Source organism: Pelecanus crispus, chromosome 16 (assembly GCF_030463565.1).
Source record: "Pelecanus crispus isolate bPelCri1 chromosome 16, bPelCri1.pri, whole genome shotgun sequence".
NCBI classification, from domain to species: Eukaryota; Metazoa; Chordata; class Aves; order Pelecaniformes; family Pelecanidae; genus Pelecanus; species Pelecanus crispus.
Window position 1 is genome coordinate 2,976,530 of NC_134658.1, and position 21,505 is coordinate 2,998,034.

Genomic DNA, 21,505 nt, shown 5'->3' on the forward strand with positions numbered 1-21,505 from the left:
GGACGGTTCTCCGTCTCAGAGGCCTGCTGGATTTTGCAGACTGCCAGGCTGCCTCCTGGGCAATGCCACCAGCCCCAAATGGAGCTCAAGTGGAAATGACCAAAACATCATGAAAATTGACATTTTAGATGCATTCAAACTTTAGAAAGGCACCCTCACCTCTTTCCTTCCAGTCCTGGCCCAAGTATGTGAAACATTAGCAAAAAGACAATGGTTGCATTTGTCTGATGCAAGGAAAAATGCGGACTTACAAACAATTAGTATAACAGTTTGCTCTACTAACACATTCAACCTCATTTCATTTATTTCTGTCACTATCTGCAGAGGACAGGTCTGTTCCCATTTCTCTTGCAGCCACTTCCCTCCCAGGGGAGCTTTGGCAAGTTTTTATAAATGCTGCACAGACACTCACTCTGAACAAAAGGATAGTGGTTCTCCAACTCAGGCCATCCAAAAGCCCTTGGATGGCAGCAATTTGGGCTGCTTTCCCCTTCAGGCTTGATTTGAAACACCAGCACTGGTGTCAAAACCCTGCGCAGGCTGCCTGCGAGCCCTGGGGCTTTGCACGGATCATGTAAAGCCCAGGGGTCTGGCAGGAGCCATCTGCGCTGCTGGCTGCTGGCTTGGGCTCGCAGGCTGCTGTGCACGGCAATTCCCGTCGTCAGCAGCAGCATCCTGAGCGCAGCCTGGGATGCCCTTGCTCCTAACTCAAGAGTATGTCGCAATTTCTCAAATATTGTGTTTCATTACAACACGTTTTTCAGCACAGGCAGTTTTATATTCTTATATATGCTCGCACACAGAGGCATGCATGTGTGTGTATATATAGATATGCATACACACATATATATGTATATAATGTGCGTTATTCAGTGAAACGGCGCGCAGCAGGTGGCTGGTTCACAATCAAGGCCACTACACCACACTTGCTGCTCCCAGCCCCACGTGCCAAGGCTGGGCTGCCATGCCCAGAAACAATGAGCTATTTCGAGTGCCAAGCTTCACTTTCCTTTCATCTGCCTTTTGCGCTTCTCAGATTCACATTTTCGAGACTTTTTGTGCAACATAAATACGTATTTTTTTGCAGCCAGTCTGACCACAAGCACATACAGCCTGGCTGGGCTTTTGCTGGGATCAGTTAGGTATTTGTCACCTAATCAAATGACATGCTTTCATCTGAGGTTGCAGCTTCCCAACTGGTATAAATTGATTTATGCCTGCACATCTGAAACGGGCAGAAGCCAGCCTCACTCCTTACCCAGGCCATTTGAGCTCAACTCCTCCTTTGGGGCAGCATCAGCTTTTAACATGGCCACTAATCTATGGGGAAAAAAGGTATTTATTGCAAAAATGCTCACGGATGCAAGTTATTGTGTGGCTGTTTGTGCACAAGCATTGGCAGCTGATGGCACTACAGCTCAGAGGACAGGAGGGACAGAGGAAGACAGCTGCATCATCTCCTGTGAGGCCGGGTAAAGTCTTCAGATCCAAGACAGAGCATCTGAGTGCCCCATAATGTCTTGTCATCTGCTGGACATCAGACTAGAGGATCTAATGGCCTCAATGATGGCTTGAAACTCTACCTCTCACTGAATGACTTCTCCCTAACCTGTACCTCCTCTCCATCACCATGGGGCACCACAAGAATGCGCAGTCTGGCCCCAGGTCTGTTGCAGAACCTTGTTTCTCTTCTTTGGCCCTCTTCTTCACACACTTGGACAGCCACCCAGTGTGTGAAAAAGTGAATGAGAACAGCAATATGCTCATTAAATTGCATTTTGCTCCCATTCTGCAAAAGTTATGACTGGCAGCACATATGCAAGTCAAGACAGTCAGCCCTCTATGTCTTCCAGCAATACCATCTTCCTGTCCAAATCATCACTAAACTGATTTCCTATTGCAATTAAAGATGCTGCCAGCAAATATTAATGCAGACTCCAAAAGGTTTCAGGTATTTTAAAGGCTAGAGTTGGTTTGATGACTATACTCTGATTCAGTACATTTTTCTATAGTCATTTAAAACAAGACTTTACCCATCTTGGTTTCCTTTCCAACCCTCAGTGTCCTTAACTATTAATTTCATAGAACAGAATCATAGAATCATTTAGGTTGGAAAAGACCTTAAAGATCATCAAGTCCAATGGTAAAGCTAACACTGCCAAGTCCACCACTAAACCATGTCCCTAAGTGCCACATCTACACATCTTCTAAATACCTCCAGGAATGGTGACTCAACCACTTCCCTGGGCAGCCTGTTCCAGTGCTTGAGATGTTTCATACGCTATTAATGCATTTCAGCTGAGTTTATTGATGTCCCAGAGTTTGGGGCAGAAATCTGACCCTTAAATTCCTGAATTTGAGGAGAAGGATTTAATTCTTTCCTGTGTTACAAGTACTTTTAACTGGAAACCCATCTTCCTCTTGTGCTAATGAGTCTACTCACGATTCCTTCTTGGCTAAGACTCCTTCCAGTTTAACATTTTCTGCCAAACTAGCTCTCTCCTGACAGCTACTAATTTAGAACCGTTTTGTCTTAACTCGCATTTCTACTCAATTGACCTCATGGGCTTCTTTCTCAGTAATTCCACAGAAAGTGTGCTCAGTGTGCAATTCCCAAGTTTGCTTTTTTTGGTTTATTTATTTATTTTTAACTTCTCAGTGCTGCAGACTCTAGTCTGGAACACGAAAATTATTCCTGGGCTTTTTTTTGCTATGTCTATTATCCAGGGTGTCATCGCTGCAAATACTTTGGCAACTGAAATATCACTCATAATTGGTATCAAAGTACAGGAGGGGGAAAAAAAAAAAAAAGAAGAGAAAAAGATCTGTTTACTCTCCCACAGGTGCCCTGCAATGACACCAGGCTGGAATGGGTGTGCACAAAAAAAGTGAGAAATAACTGTTGTTCATACCTTTCGATACACATATATTACACAATACAATATATAAATTACACTTTCAGCTCTAGCCTTGCCAAGACATTCAGGTTACATTGCACAGATCTGAAATCAACTTCAGTACAGAGAGCTTCTGACCTGGCCATCACCCAGCTGTATCCCTAAATAAAACACCCTTATCTAGCAAAATTTAGGAAGGGTCAAGCCTGGGGTACCTGTGGGTAGGTTGCTCAGCCCTGCTCAGCCCTTCTCTGTCCAAGAAACCTGAAAATTAGCTGGAAGAGCAAGGCGTGAGTGATCCTGCATGCCTCATGGCCATGTGTCACCTTGGGTTTGGGTTCCTTCTTCCTGTAAGGGAGAGCTTAGCCTAAACCAGAGCTGCACCCTCACTGTAAAAGAGGGGAAGTATAGGATGTAGACTCAATGTTCGTAAGGAACTTCGAAAGATGGTGTGTGTCACATATCACAGCTCTAATTTCTCTTAGGTCCAACTACCATCAACTTTGTATTAACAAAACTGTGGCAGATGTTTTATTCCAGATGAGCACAGAAGGATTGTGCGCAGGCTCTATACCCAGCTTTAATTGTCTATCAGACTTTGCCTAATTACAGTCTCTCTCATTAAACTACATAGCATCTGACTTAACAAAAATCAAACATTTTTGATAGAGAAACCAGGTGCCTATTCTCTTGCTGCCCTCTTTTTGCATACAGACCTGGTGGCTCAGTCTTACCATGGAGAAGCCTTCAAGTCAGAGCATGGCCTCAGGAAACAAGTATTTTAGTGCCTAACTATTATAGTACCACAGGGAGATTTTAACACACCTGGGGTTTTGTGACCTCAGTAAAGATCATATTCCAAATTGTGCATCCTGACATGCTAGCTTATGGCATAAATGTTTGGAAGATGCTCAGCTGGGAGCTGCAGAACCTTACGCAGCAGGATCAAGTGGAGGGAATAGCTAACCATTAACAGATGGGTTACTAACATCCTAAAAATTTGCTTTTAAAATACACATGCAAACAGTGCCTGGCATGGTTGGTCAACGTATAATGACAAATGAAGGCTTGTCAACTGTTTCTGAGCTGAAGCACAATGCCATGGGCATGGTTTGAAGCATCGCTTCTTCCTCAAACCCCAAACCAACCAGGATCTCCCAGGACAACCCAGGAACCAGCCCAGGGAGGTTCGGTACCTGTGAAGACTGGTCTCTGTCTTGCACTGCTCAAGAGAAATAAGAAGTTCTCCATTTAACAGAGTAATTTAGTTAAACTGCTCCATTTTTTAATATTGCTATTTAAATACAGTAACTAGAGCCTTCGTTTTTATGGATGTCAGGAGAAACATAAGTTACAAGTTATATGCAAACCACAAAGGAAGTATTTTAATTTCCAACATGCAGTGTTTCTCCTAACCTGAAATAACGATTTTAGCTTTTTTGTGCTCCCAGAAGCCATGAAGTCTTCAGGGCTCTGAAATATTAATTTACCAGGAGGTGTGAGGGAAGTAACACAGCATACCCTCTGTATCTGCTACGTCTCTGAAATTAAGAGGCTCTCCTCTAGGAAAGGTGCTTTCATGATCTCTCCATTTTTTATTAATGACCTTTAGGAATGTCTCTTTATGCTGTATTTCAGTTTTCTTAAAATCAGATTACTAAGTAATATCAAGCATCACAAAATACATTCACATTCTCAAGAGCAGAGAGTGGTTTTGCGAGGTTCTTCATCAAGTTTCTCCAATTAACAAGTGAAAGGATGTTAGCCATTAAGAAAAACCATAACCCTGAAAACACAGGCTAGCGTCTGCAGCTCAGGCTGGTTTCTCTCTGGCTCCCTTACCATCAACCACAAGCATGCTCAGCCCCGGTTAGCAATTTGCTTGTGCACAAGCCTAAAACTAACCCAGCTCTTCCTTCCACGTCTGCTGTCTCTGCAATACAGCAACACGAACGTCAGCTCACAGAGTACAAATGTGTCATCCGTAAGGTGGTGGGGTTTTGTTGGTTTTTTTTTTAAACTAGTGCCACAGTTTAGAGAAGTTGCACTGGGAAGACAAAGGCAAATGGAGTCTTTGCTCACCGTCATTTAGTTGCTGGTAACCCTTCATCATGTCATCAGTTCAAGTTTTCGGGGGGGAAAAAAAAAAAGTAATAGCTATTGGATGCTGATTTGATCAGCAGAGTCTGGTGGTCCTCAGTTCTCACCCGCCCAGGAACCAGGACTGCTGCTAAATGGCCCCCCAGGGAACATGTACAGGGAAAATATCTGTTTCTATGCAATGAGGCCTCTTAGGGACACACTTGCTCTTCCAGACCAGAGATAAGGCACCGTAATTGGAGGGTACACAGGACTTCTCTCAGGCTATCTGGTAACTTTCACCAACACTTAAAATAATAAATTCCGGAGTTTGATGGATGTCACAGCTACTGTTTGATTCCCCCCCAACCATCCAGGTCTTAATTATACTCCGGCAGTTAATCACCACCAAACCAGCAATAACAAAGACACAAAGAGCCCATAAACATGGGTCTATCTATAAAAATGGAAACACAAATCGTGTTGCCTTGTAATGACTCCAGGCAGAAGGGGTGTGAAAAGCAGAGGAAAAGAGCCCAGCCATGCTCAGCTGCACAGTCGCTCTGCTGGCCTTTCACCTGGGGAAATTTCAGTTTAATTTTCACTTACAGCCCAGGCAGGATGTAATTCAGTTTCCTTCTAGTCCCCACTGGACTTTTTTCCCCCCTCTGTATCACAAAGCATACATTCACGTAGCCATTAATACAACTGAAATCCTCAGAAATGCCACATAAAAGAAAAGGTCAGGATTGTCCAACATCAGCATTAACAGGGTTTTACGAGGTGCAGAAGAACCATCCCAGAATTGTCCTGTACGGGCCAGTTCAGTGGTCTGGCAAAAGTATGAGGACTCCTGGCAGATGGCTTTATTTTAATGAAGGATGGGAACGGCTTCAGAGCCCGTCACTGCAGTACATCCAAATATTCGCAGAAAACAGTATTCCAGCCATGCCCAAGAGTTAATTTTGAAAGGGGCAGGACTCGGGAAACAGTAAGGAAATGTGTTTTTCTATTCTCCACTGTACGAGGCACAGGAAAGGACTAAATCTGCGTTTAATTTAACCCCCTAAATAAATAAAATCAACCCAGCATCCTTTGACCTCTCCTTTCCAGAGCTCTGCAGTGGCCAGAGGGAAGATATCACAGGAGCAGAGAGGAACCAGCTGCTACCAGCAAGGGAAAAGAGCGGCGGGGAAGGCTTTCCTGCACGCCCAAGAGGGGGAGGCACAGGGAAGCCCCGCTCCCAGGTGGCTGTTGCGTAGGGCGGGGGTGGAGGCGAGGTTTGCCCCGCTGCCGAGCAGGAGGTGGATGTAGCACAGCAAGAACTGCTTGTGCTGGAGGACAGCACACGCTGGGTGCGACACCGCCTCTCTTGTTCTTGCAGCAACAGGGATTTTCTGCCTGCGGCGTCCCAGCACCGTCCCTCTGCAAGCTTCTCCAAGTGCCCATTGGGTCAGGAGCACGAGCGCCGGAGCTGAAACAGCACGCTGGGGCCAGACCCATCCTGCTTCCAGGACTTCAAGGAGGCATCTGTCCACCATGCTGCACTTTCTGGTTCACCCACCCCAAGCATTTGCAACTCAGCACAGCAGTAGTGAGGTTCTGCTGATCTGCGTTTTCACCACCGCTGAAAGCAGCGTTTGTCCAGAACTGGTTATTAAAGGGCCGTGGGTCTGTGAGATGCTCCAGCAACAGTTTCTTGCCTCTAAGTCTGTAAAAAAGGGCACCATGAGACTCGTGTCACCATTACTAAGGGTAAAGACAGACAGGAAAACAGATCAGCCTTCAGTGTGGCTGCGAAACGTCTCGTCTCGTCTTGCAGAAGAGCTGTGTAAGCGCAGGCTGGAGGCTGGCAGCAGCATCCTCACCACGCGTGCTTCTGCTGTTGCCTTGCAACTGCCTGCAGGACTTGTTCCCGAGAGGTTTCCCTTATCTACACCGGTGATGTCACCTTCCTACTAACTTCCCCACATCAAGACAATCCAAATGTCACAAAGCAATTGGAGCCAAGGTTGCGGGCAAGCCTTGCATCCCCCCAGCACTGCCAGCGGCACTGGGCATGAGATGCAGGGGAGAGGAATGGGGCGTCCTGCGGCTGGACCCCAGGAGGCTGAACTCGCGTGGCAGCCCAGAAACCGGACACAGGGATAACAACTACCTCTGGGATGAAGTCCCACGAAGGACCTAGTAAAATTACTGCATTAGATGGTCGTTCCTGGATTGTCACAAATATACCTCCACCATGTACCCAAGTGGCTTTTAATTCTTTTAAGTTTACCAAACTATGGGCTTCTGCCACATCACTCAAACACACAGGTATCTCACCTGAAATGCTGAAATCTGGGGGAAACAGGAACAAAAACTCTATGCTGGCTGGCAAGGGCAGACCTCAAACCTGGATTTCTCCTTTACCCAGAGGCTGGCTACAAAGTCCAGTCTCCTCGGAAATGCAGAAATTAATTACCTGCACTGCAAGCACACGTATTATTACATTTGTTTACCTTATTCTCTGGTCTTGTGTGACTGTTATGCTTTGTTAGCATAACACAAGTATTTTGTAACACAGAGCTGAAACTCAGGCAAGAATTACCCTCTCTGCTCTTTAATTTATAGCAAACTCAGAGTAGATTTAATTAACACAACAATTTTGAGCATAATTTAAAACCACAAGAAACTTTAATTTTAAAAATTGATTTTTATCTAGTTCTAGCTATTTTCCTGAAGACAGCCTGATGCTTGTTAACTGGTGTAGTGATGAGTATATAGTAATTTAGCCTTCATGTTAAATTTGGTACTTTTTTGCTACCTAGAGAACAAAATATTCTCTAAGTGTTGTCAAGCAATTATAACCCAGATTCTCTTAGTCAGAAGTTATATCTGAAGTCCTAATTTATTTATGTGCTTTATTATTCTAGGAAATACAGAATGCCATATATTTACTATTTAATAATTTTTGTCAAGATGTCCGAGTTGAAATAGGAATTCAGTTGCAATTATATAAAACTAGCATTTTTATTTGCTTGTCGTTTAAGTAAATGAAATTAAAACATGCTGAAAAGATAATGAATTATCAAAGCATATTTTGCATATAAAACTAAGAGCCTTCTAGAAGAGGTGTATTAACAGTAGCTAGTAAGCTGACTCTTTCAGGTTAACAGGTGATTTTTCAAATACATTTATGCGCCCTGAGATGCACATGAAGCACCTAACAGGAGATTTTAAAGTACCTAAAAAAAGTTAATAGTAAAGTACCATTGAAATGAGGAGTTGAGTTCCCTGCCTCCACAGGTATCTGGGATTTTCAGACTTTTAGGTAACAAAATGGCTTTGAAAATCTGACTCCAAGACTTGGGAGGTAGCAGAGTCCACCCTTCCCCATGTGTTTTCAAATGTGGACTGGAACAAACTTTCTTGTTTTTGTAATTCCTATCCTTTTGCTCAGTTTTGCGTGAAGAAATCCAAATAAAACAAGAAACCCTCCCAAATATTCAACTGAAAACAAAAGTGACAAAAGCAAAAGGTTTAGAGCACGGACTTCAGAAAATTTTATATTGGAAACAAAATCAGAAGTTCCCCCAGTAATCCTCATTTACAGAGACTGAAACCCCCACAGATTTAATAAATGTATGAAAGCAAGTATGCAGTAAGCTTGAGCTGACTTCCAATGCTTAAGATAACTCTTAACACTTGAGAAATATTTTTCATGTCTTAAAACTCAAAGAGGTCCCATTCAGGTTCTTCCACAGCAGTTATTTAAAATTGTTGATGTAAACTATAACTTGAAACAGATTTTCAGAATTTCCAATTAAACAGGCATCCCCGAGTACTAATTTTTTCTTTTAAATTTTTTTTAAAATCCCATTTAAAACCCCAAAGCATCCAGAAATGTTTATGGAAAGTTTTTCACGTGTCTAAGACAGCTGCAAGACTTCCAGCTTCACACATAATTCAGTGCTTCCTGCAGCAGCTCAGACCAGCGTGCCTCGGATTTCTTGGCGGCTTTTCTCACCAATTGCTTTAACAAGGCTCAGAGGTACGGAAGGCTGATAAGGGGGATGTCTAGGAAAAATTAGCAGCAGGGTGGGACTATGAGAGGCAGCTCCTCGCCTCCCCTCCTCCCTTGGAGCGCTCTGTGCTGGGCAGCTCAGGTATTTCAGCATCTTGGGGCTGGGGCAGCTGGTGGGTGGTAATTGCAGCCGAGACGTGAATGCAGAACATCCCGGAGCAGAGTGACCGAGCCAAGACAAACCCCAGCAACAGGCAGAGGGGAATATGCAACGAGGAAATAATTCCCCAGCCTGGGATTTCACCTGCCCCTCCCGCCCCATGGGCTAGCAGCCCTCACCCCAGACACCTGCACCAGCGGAGAGGCAATGCCCCTGCCCCAGCACCGCAGAGCTCCCCTTGGCACAGCATCCACGGGAGCCCCTTCCCTGCAAACGAGCAGGCATGGGGAGAATGACTGGCTTGTGCTCTGGCTTGTCGCCAGACTTGCCACTTTTTCCTCTAACAAGACAGACAGTTGACTGTAAATTGGCATAAAAATATACATATTTGCATAAATCCTGGGGCAGACCATGCATAGCTCATGCCTTCTCTTTTTAAAACGCGGTGCCTCCTCCTATGCAGAGATGGTTACGTGCATGCAATGAATAAATAAAAGATAACCTCATGACATATTCCAATAGAAGCCTCAACTTTCTTTAACAGCAATAAGATGAACAAAGAGGGAGGAAGGCGGAGGGCCCCTTGGTGCTATTTTCAGCCATTATTAACAAAGATCAAAAGAAATGTCAGAAAGTCAGACCCTTCCAAACAGTGTGGTGCTGCGAGCCCAGCCAGAGCGGATGCTGGTGGGACAGGGTCGCACGCTTGGGTTCCCAGTGCTCTGCTGGGAACACCCTGCAGGCTCCAGAAACTCATGCAGCAGACTTAAAATTCGGTAAGGACAAAACAAGAAATCCAGTAACAGATGTCTAAAGAGAGAGAGGGGAAGGGATCTGTTTGGACTTGTGAGAGTAAAGAAAATGAAGTATGCAAATCACTTCTCAATTTCATACAAAAACACCCCTTTCAAGGTTTGAGCCAGGGAATAGAGAAAAACAAGAGTTCGCTTCAATTTGCTCATAAACCTGGAGGAAAGGACAGCATGAGACTTGGCTCCTGTCGCCAGGCTCATCGTGCATCTGCGCGGGAGAGCTGCTTGATGCACACCCCGCTCTTCACAACCCCGGCAGGGGTTCCTCCTGAGTTTGGTAAGTCCAAGCCATCCTGTGCAGAGACTGAACCAAGCCAGGGTCAAGAAACAAACTTCTAACTTCTGGCATTGTTGCCACTATTGCTCCAGAAAAGACAACAAAGCTTTTTCTGCAGCCTGTTGCAAAAGCAACCCAACGCATCACACAGACTTGCTCAGGGCTGGGCAACTTCATCAGGTTCCCCAACCCCAGCCTCTGCCACGCCACAGAGTTTTCCTCCAGGACAGCCCTCTGGATAAGCAAGCAATGCCAGAGGATGTGCTTATTGCCGAAATCTCCCCTCAGCACGGTGTGGTGGAAGGTGCGGAGGAGTTCCTGCGGGAATCGGGCGAGCAGCAGTGTGCCTGGCCAGCGCCAGCGGCCAAGGGCCCCTCTTCCCCGTCCTGTTTATTCAGGTTATGCTTTGCACAGCCTGAAGCTCCTACTTATGGGTTCTGATTGTCAACCTTAAAATCCTACTCCTTGAAGTAAAAGCAAATTAAGTGGAATATCAAGAGTTTTTTCTTTCTACTTAGAAAAATCTTGAATTCAGCAGAAAAACTCCATCTTCTCTCCATGCTAACATCACCCCCAACACCCCAACTGAGTTGCTTTAAAAGACCCAGTTGAAGCCCTCCTCTGCCAGTGTATTGCTAGGGACATTAAAACTCCCTGTGTCGTTGCTAGATGTGGCACAAAGACATAAAAGAAAGAAGAGACTCAATGCTGGAATTAATACAAAACCACTAACCAAACACCAGTCTTGCCTTTGCCTACTTCCACACATGGAGAACCGAGCACGGACTCGGTGCTTTTGATTCGGTACCACACCAAGCTTCAAAATACGCCTGTGAAACCAGAAATTTGCCTGCCATTTCCTGGCGATGTCGTTCCAGGGCATGCAGAGGGATGCGATGTGGAGGCTGAAGGGTTAAGTGAATTCTCCCATTCAACCACCATCTGATGTGTGCACATTCAAAGTGCTAATTATGTCTAACAAAGACAATGCACAAAGCCTTACATGATACTGTAGAAGATTTCAATAATGCCAGCGTAGCTTATTAGGATCATTTTTTGTGGGTTAAAATAGAGGACGAATATTTAAAACCTGCACGGGTATTTGTATGCAATGTCCCTAAGCATAGTGAAATCTGAATTAAGAGCAATTATCAGAAGGATATTGTGTGTTCTGTACCGTAAGTCTATTACCTTGCTTAAAGGTCCTTCAAGTACTAATGGAGAAAGCTGCATGGAAACTTAACCAACCATGACTTGGGGACATCTCAGTTGGAAACTGAGATGGACATAGCAAAAGCAAAAGAACTGGAGAGACATTTTCAAAAGCAGTTTCAAGAGATCAGAGGAAAGGTTTGCGCTGCTGAACAGCAAGGTTTCCCCGCAGCAAAGGTGTCAGCCTCATCTGTAACAGGGAGAGGTTGCACACAGCTGGGACACAACTCTCACCTCCCTCACTCTTTTCCAGATTAACAAGGAAAATATAAGTCCACACGTGGAAAAAGATGTAACACTGGAGTTCAGCATGCCAAAATAACGAGAAGCTGCTGAGGTTAATGCGAGGACAGCTGGGACCTCAGCCACGAGCCTTGTCCCTCCCGTGCAGGCAGTTGAGCATCAGCTGAGCAAGTCTGCAGCACTTGCACTGGGGTGGCTGAGGCAGAAAGGAGACGAGTGCTGAGAAAGGAAACAGTTGCTAGCAGTATATATATATGCACATGTATATATGCATATATACATGCATAATGGCAGCAACAGAGAGCCAGGTCCAAGTCCAACCAGTAAGCAAGCGCTAGATTAGTACTGGTTTAATTATAGAACTTTTGCCTTTTTTATTTTTCTGGACTGCGTCTGCATTTTTATGTTTATGGAGTACAGATACCCAGCAGGCGAATCTCAAAGTACCTGCGTTTCTTCTGTTTGTTATTACTTGGCATTGCAGAACCTGGGAGCCCAAGGCACCGTCGTGCCCCAACATGTGAGTGTGCATTGCAGCGTCTGAGTAAGGCCCTCCAACAGTGGGGAAAGGCAGAATTAAAACATGGGTTTGTACTTCTAGTGGCTTTTTGAACTGCTATACATTGCTGTGCTATTTATTAGCAAGGTTTCCTATGGAAACAAGGTTTATGCAATCACACTTTTGCACATCCCAATTGCAGCAAAATTCAAAATAGGGGTATAAACCTCAGGAATTATGTGTCTACAAAGGGGAGGCATAAAGACCGGTGAAAAGCAACATTTGGGTAGATGTAGATGGACAAATGCAGCCCCAACACATGGAAAAAGCAGCAAGCGTTAAGCCGTTATAGCTCTGTCTGGTTGTCATCAGCAGGCCCACCAGCATGAAGCGACCATGCAGGTGGTGGCAATCAGGCTGCAGGTCATCCCCAGTGCACAGCACCTTGTAAGGGACACAGGGGACCCTACACGAGGGTTACTGCAATGGGAAGACCATGAATGGTTCAGAGACCAAAGGACTCAAACCCCTAGGAAAGCATACCTCATCTGGGCTGTTCATGCAATTATTTTCCCTCTAGAAAAGCAACGTTGCTAAACCAGAGCAACTCTGGCATGGCAAATGCAATCCAGAGTGAAATCAGCAATACTGCTTCAAGTCAGAAACTCATAGCTTCGGCTTGTCATGAACGTGCTGGAACCACTATGCACCTTGATGATATGAATCAGGAACAGTTATATTAACTATATAATAGTTATATATAGATATGTATCAGGAATAGCATGGCCAGCAGGAGCAGGGAGGTGATTGTCCCCCTGTGCTCGGCGCTGGCGAGGCCGCACCTGGAATGCTGTGTCCAGTTTTGGGCCCCTCACTACAAGGAGGACATTGGGGTGCTGGAGCGTGTCCAGAGAAGGGCAGCGGAGCTGGGGCAGGGTCTGGAGCACAGGGCTGGTGGGGAGCGGCTGAGGGAGCTGGGGGTGTTCAGCCTGGAGAAGAGGAGGCTGAGGGGAGACCTCATCGCTCTCTACAACTGCCTGAAAGGAGGGGGCAGGGAGGGGGGTGCTGGTCTCTTCTCCAACGTAGTTAGTGATAGGACGAGAGGAAATGGGCTCAAGCTGCACCAGGGGAGGTTTAGGTTGGAAATTAGGAAAAATTTCTTCACAGAAAGGGTGGTCAAGCATTGGAACAGGCTGCCCAGAGAGGTGGTGGAGTCCCCATCCCTGGAAGCGTTCAAAAAACGGGCAGAGGTGGCACTTGGGGACATGGTTCAGTCTGGTCTACCCTTGATTGGTTTACTGTGGACTTGGTAGTGTAGGTTAATGGTTGGACTGGATGATCTTAAAGGTCTTTTCTAACCTAAACAATTCTATGATTCTATGAATTACTAGCTGGGGATGGAGGAAGTGTTGAAGAAATAAAGCAAGGGGGAACTTAACCAACTCCATAAATTTCAGTATACAAGTACTTTGGCCCTTAGAAAACAAGTTGTTAAAGGAAAACACTAATACAGTCACCATTTGAAATAAGTTTCTCTACTAGTGTTCAATGCCACGCTTGCCGCAATCCCTCGCGTTGCAGGCTCATAACGTCAGCAATGCTACGCAGTTGTTACACATTAGGACGAAGCTTGTGCAAGCTGTTGAATCACAGAATGGCTAAGAATCTGAAAAAAGTTCCTGTTTGTAGTACTGAACCACAGCAGGGACCCAGGGCTCACCTTGGCCAGGTTGCCAGCATAGGGGATTATTTAGTCTTCACTGCAGGAAGGATTTTAGGATGAGAGAAGGATGGGCAAGGAAATGGTAGAAACATTCAAAGCTTATTCACACTGTTCCTAGAGACACAAATATAACAAATATTAACTTCTGTCACTTCGACAATAACTAGTTTATGCTATCTGGATGCCCAACACTTTTTCTATAGGTACTGTAATATTGGTGTAAACATTATAGCTGGACTTTGCAGGGCACAGAAATTACCCAACACTTAGCTGTCTATTCTGACGATTGTCTGTTTAATTGTCAAAAGGCATCATACCTTGACTTCTACTGGTGAGATTTTCTTTTTAAATCCAGCAGAATATTTCATTTTAGCTTTACAGTCTCACTGGTTTTCCCCTACACTGGATTTTACCTTATGGTGTGCTTTACATGATTACCAGGATTGCAAAGTCAAGGTCTCCAAAGCTTGAAAATATGAAAACCAGGTTCTTCTGCCCAAACTTAGATAAACCTTTTGTACATACAAATTTTGCTGCAACCTTTCTGAAATGATTCTTTCTTTCACGGGCTCTCTGCCTTGCTCAATGCACTGAGGAGATGCTGTGCAGGCAGCGAGCAGAGATTCAACAGCCCATTCTGTTCTCGCTGTTCAGTGTGTGGCCTTGTGCCTTATTTACTATAATTATTTCAACATCTGCTCTGAAGACAGAAATTTGTTTATTTCCTCAGAGGCTTTTCTATGGCACTCATTGCTATAGTGTTTGAATGCTTTATAAAATATTAATGGATTTCTGTTCTTTTCCTTCTGTTATCATCTCCATTTTCCAGACGGGAAATTCTGGCCCGCATATTAAATTGTGAATTTGTTCACCAGTTTGGGAGGAAGCAGCAGATCTCCCGCGTGCATGTAAACCAACTACAGTGTGTTTGCAAAACAAGCTCAGGCCGAGGGTCATGTGCAGGGCTGCTGGGGACAGCCCTTGCAAGCCAGGATGAAGCAGAAGACCTACCCAACATCAAGAAGTGAGGCATTAAGCGATAAATTCAGAATCACACTGAAACTTTGGGACTGGACTTGAGTTTTCCAAATAATAGCAATACGGAAATAAGGAGGACACTTTTCCTTCTTTGGCATCCAATTCTTGTCTTAGATGCCTTCCTACTTCCACAACAGGAGTTTTAAAACCAGTATATTCCTAACATCTAGCCACCATTTCATAATATTTCAAGCCCTGCCATGAGGGTCAGATCATACTCAGCATATCCCTACCTTCTGCAGTAACATCTTCCAATCTGAAGACTGATGGCATGCACAGCCAATACGGACAGAAGCCTTTATTGTAGATTAAGTGTTTTCCATCTTTCTTTGCAAGTCCACTTTCCCAGCCCTCTGATCATTCCTGTTCTTTTTCTCCAAGCACTCTCTCCACCTGGTCCACATTTAATTTCTTTAACTTGTGGGGTACCAAAAACTGCCCCCGATGATGAGCAGAGCCAGTTGACTTCATGCACCGCGCAGCCCTGTGCTGCACCACGCACACCGCAACAGCCCTGTGCTGATAGCCCACAGGCAGGTTACAGCCCGCCCCAGCTCCCGGGCCCCGGCGTGCCCTGCTGCCACCTGGGCAGCCCTGCTGCAACCTTGCGTGTGCCCGGCTGATCGTTCCTGCCTCTATTTAGAAGTTTATTTGTGCCCTTATTGAATTACATTCTGATTTGTCCACTTTTGTCATCATCAATTTGAATTCTGATCCTGTCCTTTAACAACCTTGCAGCCCGTCTCAGCATTGTGCCGTCTGCAAATTTAGTAAGTGTATTCTCATTAGTTAAAATAATTGATGTCACCAGAGCCAGGACAGGCCCTCACAGAGCCCCACTCCATCCACTCCTCCATTTTGACAGGAAATTGTAATTAGATTGCAGATATGGCTGTCTAACCAACTTTGTGCCCATTCTATAATTACTTCATCGAGATGCAGAAGACGCTAAGTTAGGAAAACTAACATCCCCACGTGCATTTGCAGCTAAACTAAGCATAAATAAAAACCCTAAATACATCCCATCTACCACTTTTCCCCTGCCTGCAAAACTTGCTACCCAGCGACTGTCCTCCATGATACCTCAGAAATAACCACTGGCAGGGGACACTGCCTGAGCTTCTTTTTTTTATATTTATGTATACCAAGAAGTTCATTAGCCCAAGTTAACTGAAAAAAAAAAAACCCCCACATTTATCTAATATATTCTAGACTGTTCTTTCTCTATTCAAGCCAGAGACCCTGTCCAGCCAGTGCTGTTTATTAATAATGACAGACACTGGACTGCAGCTGATCTTTTCAATAGTGGCAGATGCAACAAAAAAAAAATAGACTTTTACTGCTGAATAATGCTTTCTTTGGTTTCTGTATTAAATACAGCCTGGCCAACTAACTACCAATTACCTTCCCTGAGTCTGCGCTCCTAGTCTTCTGTTCCTTCAGTATCTGTGCAGTGGGTTCATGCTAGCCATCAGAAGCATGACTGCAGCCATCCCAAAGTAGATCAATACGTAACTGGTGAGAGGAATATTGCTCATCAAAAGAAGCGTGAGTAAAGGTCATTCTGGCAAGGGATACCAAAAATTTTTGCTCTAGGAAAGATAGCTTTTCTGAAAAAACATACCTCAGGAGAAAACACCACTCTGCTCTAGGAAAATATATCAAATAGGTTTCTACGTACCAGTAGGTACACATTGAACTTTGGTTTATTCTCTGCCTCAGCAGGGTTTGGACCTACGGCTTAAAGTGACTTCAACTGTTGCAGTTTTGAATCTTTAAGCACTAATTCATATGCTATATAACCACTATACTTGTGACGTGCCTACGCTGTCTACCTAAGGGCCATACTAACTTCGAATTATGCCAAGTGTTTGACTTCACCACAAATGAGCCAGCTCAGTCACATTTCCTAGCTCATTCCTGACTTGCTGTTTTGTATTTAGCTGTGCTAGAGAGCCAAACCTGTCCTGTCACCTCTAGCACTAAGCAAGAAAGGCTGAACAGAAAGCTGAAATGTGGCCATACTTTCAAAAGACACTTGATTAAAAGCAGAAATAGGATTTTTTTTATTTATTTATTTATTTTTGTTTGTTTACATCTTGACACACTGGGCAGGACAATCTCTCAGTCTGCAAGGAAAAGGTTCAGTTCTCCCTTCCAGCCTCACAAACTCAAAGAGAGGCAAATACGAAGTGGCTAAGGATCGTCAACAGCACGAAGTTCTGCAGCTGGCGCGGGTAACAATGCTAGTGATGATTCAGGAGTCAGGACAGATCCAGCTCTCTGCATCAAGCGTTAGCTCTTTAGGAGAAGGGAGGAAAAAAGAAAGTAAAACTGTGTTTTAAGCAGTGAAATCAGCAGGCTCTAGCTGTCAGCATTTTTGTTTGTTTTTAGTGCAAATTTAGTAGTTGTGAATATCTCAAGAAGTTGCTGGCATCTGGGAATTTCAGGCTAAGACGGAGCCGACGTGGCTGTTTTCGCTTCCTGCCATAGTCCCATCAGCAGCGTGGCTGCAAGCCCTGAGCTCACTCTGCCTCCGGCAGAGACCATTGCTGCTCCTGCTCCCCAGCCCCCTGACAGGGAGCAGAGGCACAGGCAGGATCGTTCACTTGGGCTTCGCTAGCACAGCACCCACCCATTCCTACGAGCTCCAAGAAGCTCACTGGAGCTCTCTATGGGGAGAAGCAATCATGCACAAGCTGGGAAATAAAAGGATGCCCCCTCCCACCAGGCCCTCAGCTGACGGGATGCTCCATGGGTCTGGAGAAGGGCCAAGAGCAGCATAGGAAACAAAGAGAGGAGGTGGAGGTGGGAATGATGCTCTGGGACTACCAAGCCCAAGCAGTCAGGAAATACAAAACTTCAAAAAGCATTTGGTTCTTTTTCCTCACAGCTTCAGAGCCCTGAGGGTAACCTGAGCCAGGTCAGTAAGCTCTTGCCCTCAAGGTTATGGAAAAAACCAAGTACTGCTTTTCTGCAAGCTGATATTCCCCACAGTCACATGCTTCCAGGAGCTGAGAATTTCAGAAAAAGTTGCACAGGTCACAAAAATGTTGCAACAGCTGGTACCTTTCATATCTTGAAAAAGGGCAGGAGCGAGCAGCAGGAGGGACACCACCATGAGCAAGAAGAGGCAGAAAGCAGCGGGCAGATCAGGGTACAAAGAGGTTGGGACATCGGCAGGTCTGCACTGTGCAACGAACGATAGCACGGACACAGCCAGGCTAGAGGAGACCTCCGTCCATAAACACAGTTCAAAGCATCTCATAGACCTAACACACCAGGGCCGGCACAGGAGCAAAACCAGAGGGATCACGCACCTTCCAGCTCTGGAGCAGCTGGTCCCACGCCATGCTCCCCTCTGCTCCCAGCCCCAGCCTCCCCACAGGCAAAGCCACCTGAGGTCTTTCTGCTACCCTAATATAGGCATGCCCCTACAGCAGTAATGAGAAACACACTTTCCTCGTGAGTCAGAGAGAGATTTAAAGAGGTTTTTTCACTGCGCACAGATTTTTTAGGGTCAAGTAACTCTCTTGGTTAGCAGGTGGAGGAATGCATTAAATCATTCAATGTAAGCTAAGCTGTCAGCATTGATCTGAACAGGCATGAAAATTTGAAATGCAGTTTTTACCCATTTTAAATGTATCATCTTTCATATAAACAAAAAAGTGTTCCAAATCTTCTGGCGCTAGAGCATACGGAGTAAAAACGAATTATGGCACTGCACACTGCAAAGCTAAAAAGGCAATTTTCTTAACATCCAATTTTCAGCACTCTGCAACTATGTTTAAATGTGGAGGGTTATATTGCTGTGAACCAAAGCCCAACAGTGCCTACATATTAGTCAAAGGAAAGACTTAAAATGCACAAAATAAATAATAATGATTGCCAAACTCTTCAGGTTTTGCAGTTTACTAAACAGATGCACCAGGTAATTCAATTGAGTAGCTACAAAGAGTATAATAGCTTAATGCAGTTTCATATTTAGCACAGTGGGTTAACCATAAAAATACAATTTATACTAATGGATATTCTAATCAGGGCAGCTTCCAAAGGGGAGCTGACAATTTAGCCACTTCACTTTCTTACCAGTGCTATTTATTAATGATGTTGGATTGCAGCTTAAGCAGCGGGAAGACTGTTCTCTTGATTCGAACAGCAAGTAATAGTACTATGAGAGAAATAAGTCACTCAGGAATTTCTCAATACATTCACTGCTTCTACAAAGCTGCCAAGAAAAGCCTCCCTTCAAGAAGCGTGGTATCTTTCTGATTTTAAGACTTGAGGGGACTTTCCTGCGCTATGGGGACTTTGCTATCACAGGTAACTAAAACTTCAGCCATAGTTTTCTCCCTTCCCTTGCTCCTGTTAGAGGATTACTTTAAAACCTCACTGATGATATTTAAAAAAAAAAAAAAAGCCTAATTTCCTACACAAAATTTATTTTCTACCTGTTAAAATTAGACCTGGCTTTAATTTGATGCATTTTTATCTGAAAACACACAGAGCTGGCATTCCTCCACAAAATATCACTTTTGTAACTTCACCAAACTTTCAGTGAAGGTGTGAACAGAAGAGACACAGGTGGCAATACCAGCGTGGCAGCTAATGAGACCTGTTGGTAACTAACTGGGTGCTAAAGCCTTCTGTAAAAGGGTGCTTTTCCATGCTTCTGGTGCAAGATGGTTTAGGACAGCTGGAGGACCATAAAAAACAAATGGCAATAGTCACTGCTTGCCAGAATCACAAGAAAAACTGGAATTCTTCACTCATAACCTGGGACTGCCACTGCTTAACATCACCCAAGAGCAAGCAGTTTACAAATAACTGGGTGCTGCATTCACCAAAACCAGGCAAATCCTGCTGGTTATGCTGAGAACCAGAGGCTTCCTTACACTGCGTTATCTCCGTTGCTCGGTCTCCAGATGACCAACTCACACCGTATCACTGAAAGCTTTGGAAAACCATGTCTTGTGCCTTTCTCAAAGCCCTGTCCTTTGGAATAACCTGTAAAAAACCTTTCTTAATTTTTTTTTTAAGCTTTTATTAGGCTTTGAAAATCCCCATCCCCATAGGACAGGTGTGAGCACCTCTGTCCTGGTTATGCAGTGGGACAAGACACAGATGTAGTTGTAGGAAAAGACTACTCATGGTGATCCCCAAAAGCTGAAAACCCAAAAGTCATGTAAAAAGACTTTTTTTAAAAAATTTAAGATTGCTGTTTTTTTCTCTAAGCCAGGCTCGTGGTCTGCAGGCTCAGTTCATACCAGGATGACCCTGTGCATCTCTGACTTTTTCCCAATACACCATCCCTTCCAGGCACTAGAATTAACTTGTGACCCCCAATATTTTTAGACAAAACGTCTCCATATGGCCAATTCCTAGAGTTTGAGGACAATGAACCAAACCCTAAAAATCATTACATTACCATTAAAATCTTAAGATTTATTATTTATTTATTTATTTATTTCTTCATTCATTCAGAAAAATCCATTTAATGTTCTCTTTACCTGCCTTTCTAATTAATTACCTTATTACCTGCAGCAGGCTCATGTTCCTCCTGTTCAGAAAGAAAAGAGTGAGGCTTTTCAGGTACAGGGCACCCCTGAAAACTGCTCAAGGAGGCTGAAAATAATGAGGTGTCGATGCTGGACTTCAAGGTTAACATACTATATGCATGTAGTGCTTCCTTCAGAAATCAGTCAGGAAAGTGTTAGTGTCTTGTAAGAGAGATTTATTAACTTCTTGTAGCGGTGCTGACCTGGGGTGGTAACTCGGTACCTAGAAGAAGGGGAAAGGGCGAAGCTCATGCGCAAGATCTACAAGAGAGCAGGAGCTTTCAATTCCCAAATTAGCAGATGTTTGATTTTGAAGAACTATTAAAACCTTAGGTAATGTGTATTTAATGAATCAGTAAAATATTTTTAAAGAAAGTAGAATATCAGGTGACTACAGTGATAACATTTGGTCATTTGATCCCATTAGCAACGAAATCAGAGGTTCCTCACTGAGGGGTAACTTGGAAGGCCTAAATAACGTTAACTGAGACTCAAGGTGTCACCTCTTCCAGCTGCCAGTGCCCCTCTCATCCTCCCAGGGCTTGGCAGTCAGGGCATACAGAGATTCCTTCTCATACTGACCATGTCTGAAGCTGATAATGAAAGTTATCTATAACATTTTTTTTTTTAAAAAAAAAAGAATCAACCCAAACCAAACCAAAACAAAAAAAAACCAAAAAATAAAACCAACTAAGGTTTACATACTGGTGATAAAAGTTACTGTAAAATAATCTTTGCATTGCCTTTCCGTGATTTTTTTTTTGTGGTAGCAGTATTTTAGCATAGTGGCAGAAAATGTTTCCCAGGGGAGCACCGGGTATATAATCAATGAGTTGGTGTGATCAGTCATCTGCACAGCTCTCCCTTCCGCATGGCTTTTGAACTGATTGGCTGTATCAAACAAAGCTGACCGGAGAGTAAAGGGAATTGCGTTCCTCTTCTTCCAGCACAAAATGGGCAAATACCCATGGGGAGACCTTGTGTGGGAAAGGGGTGAACTC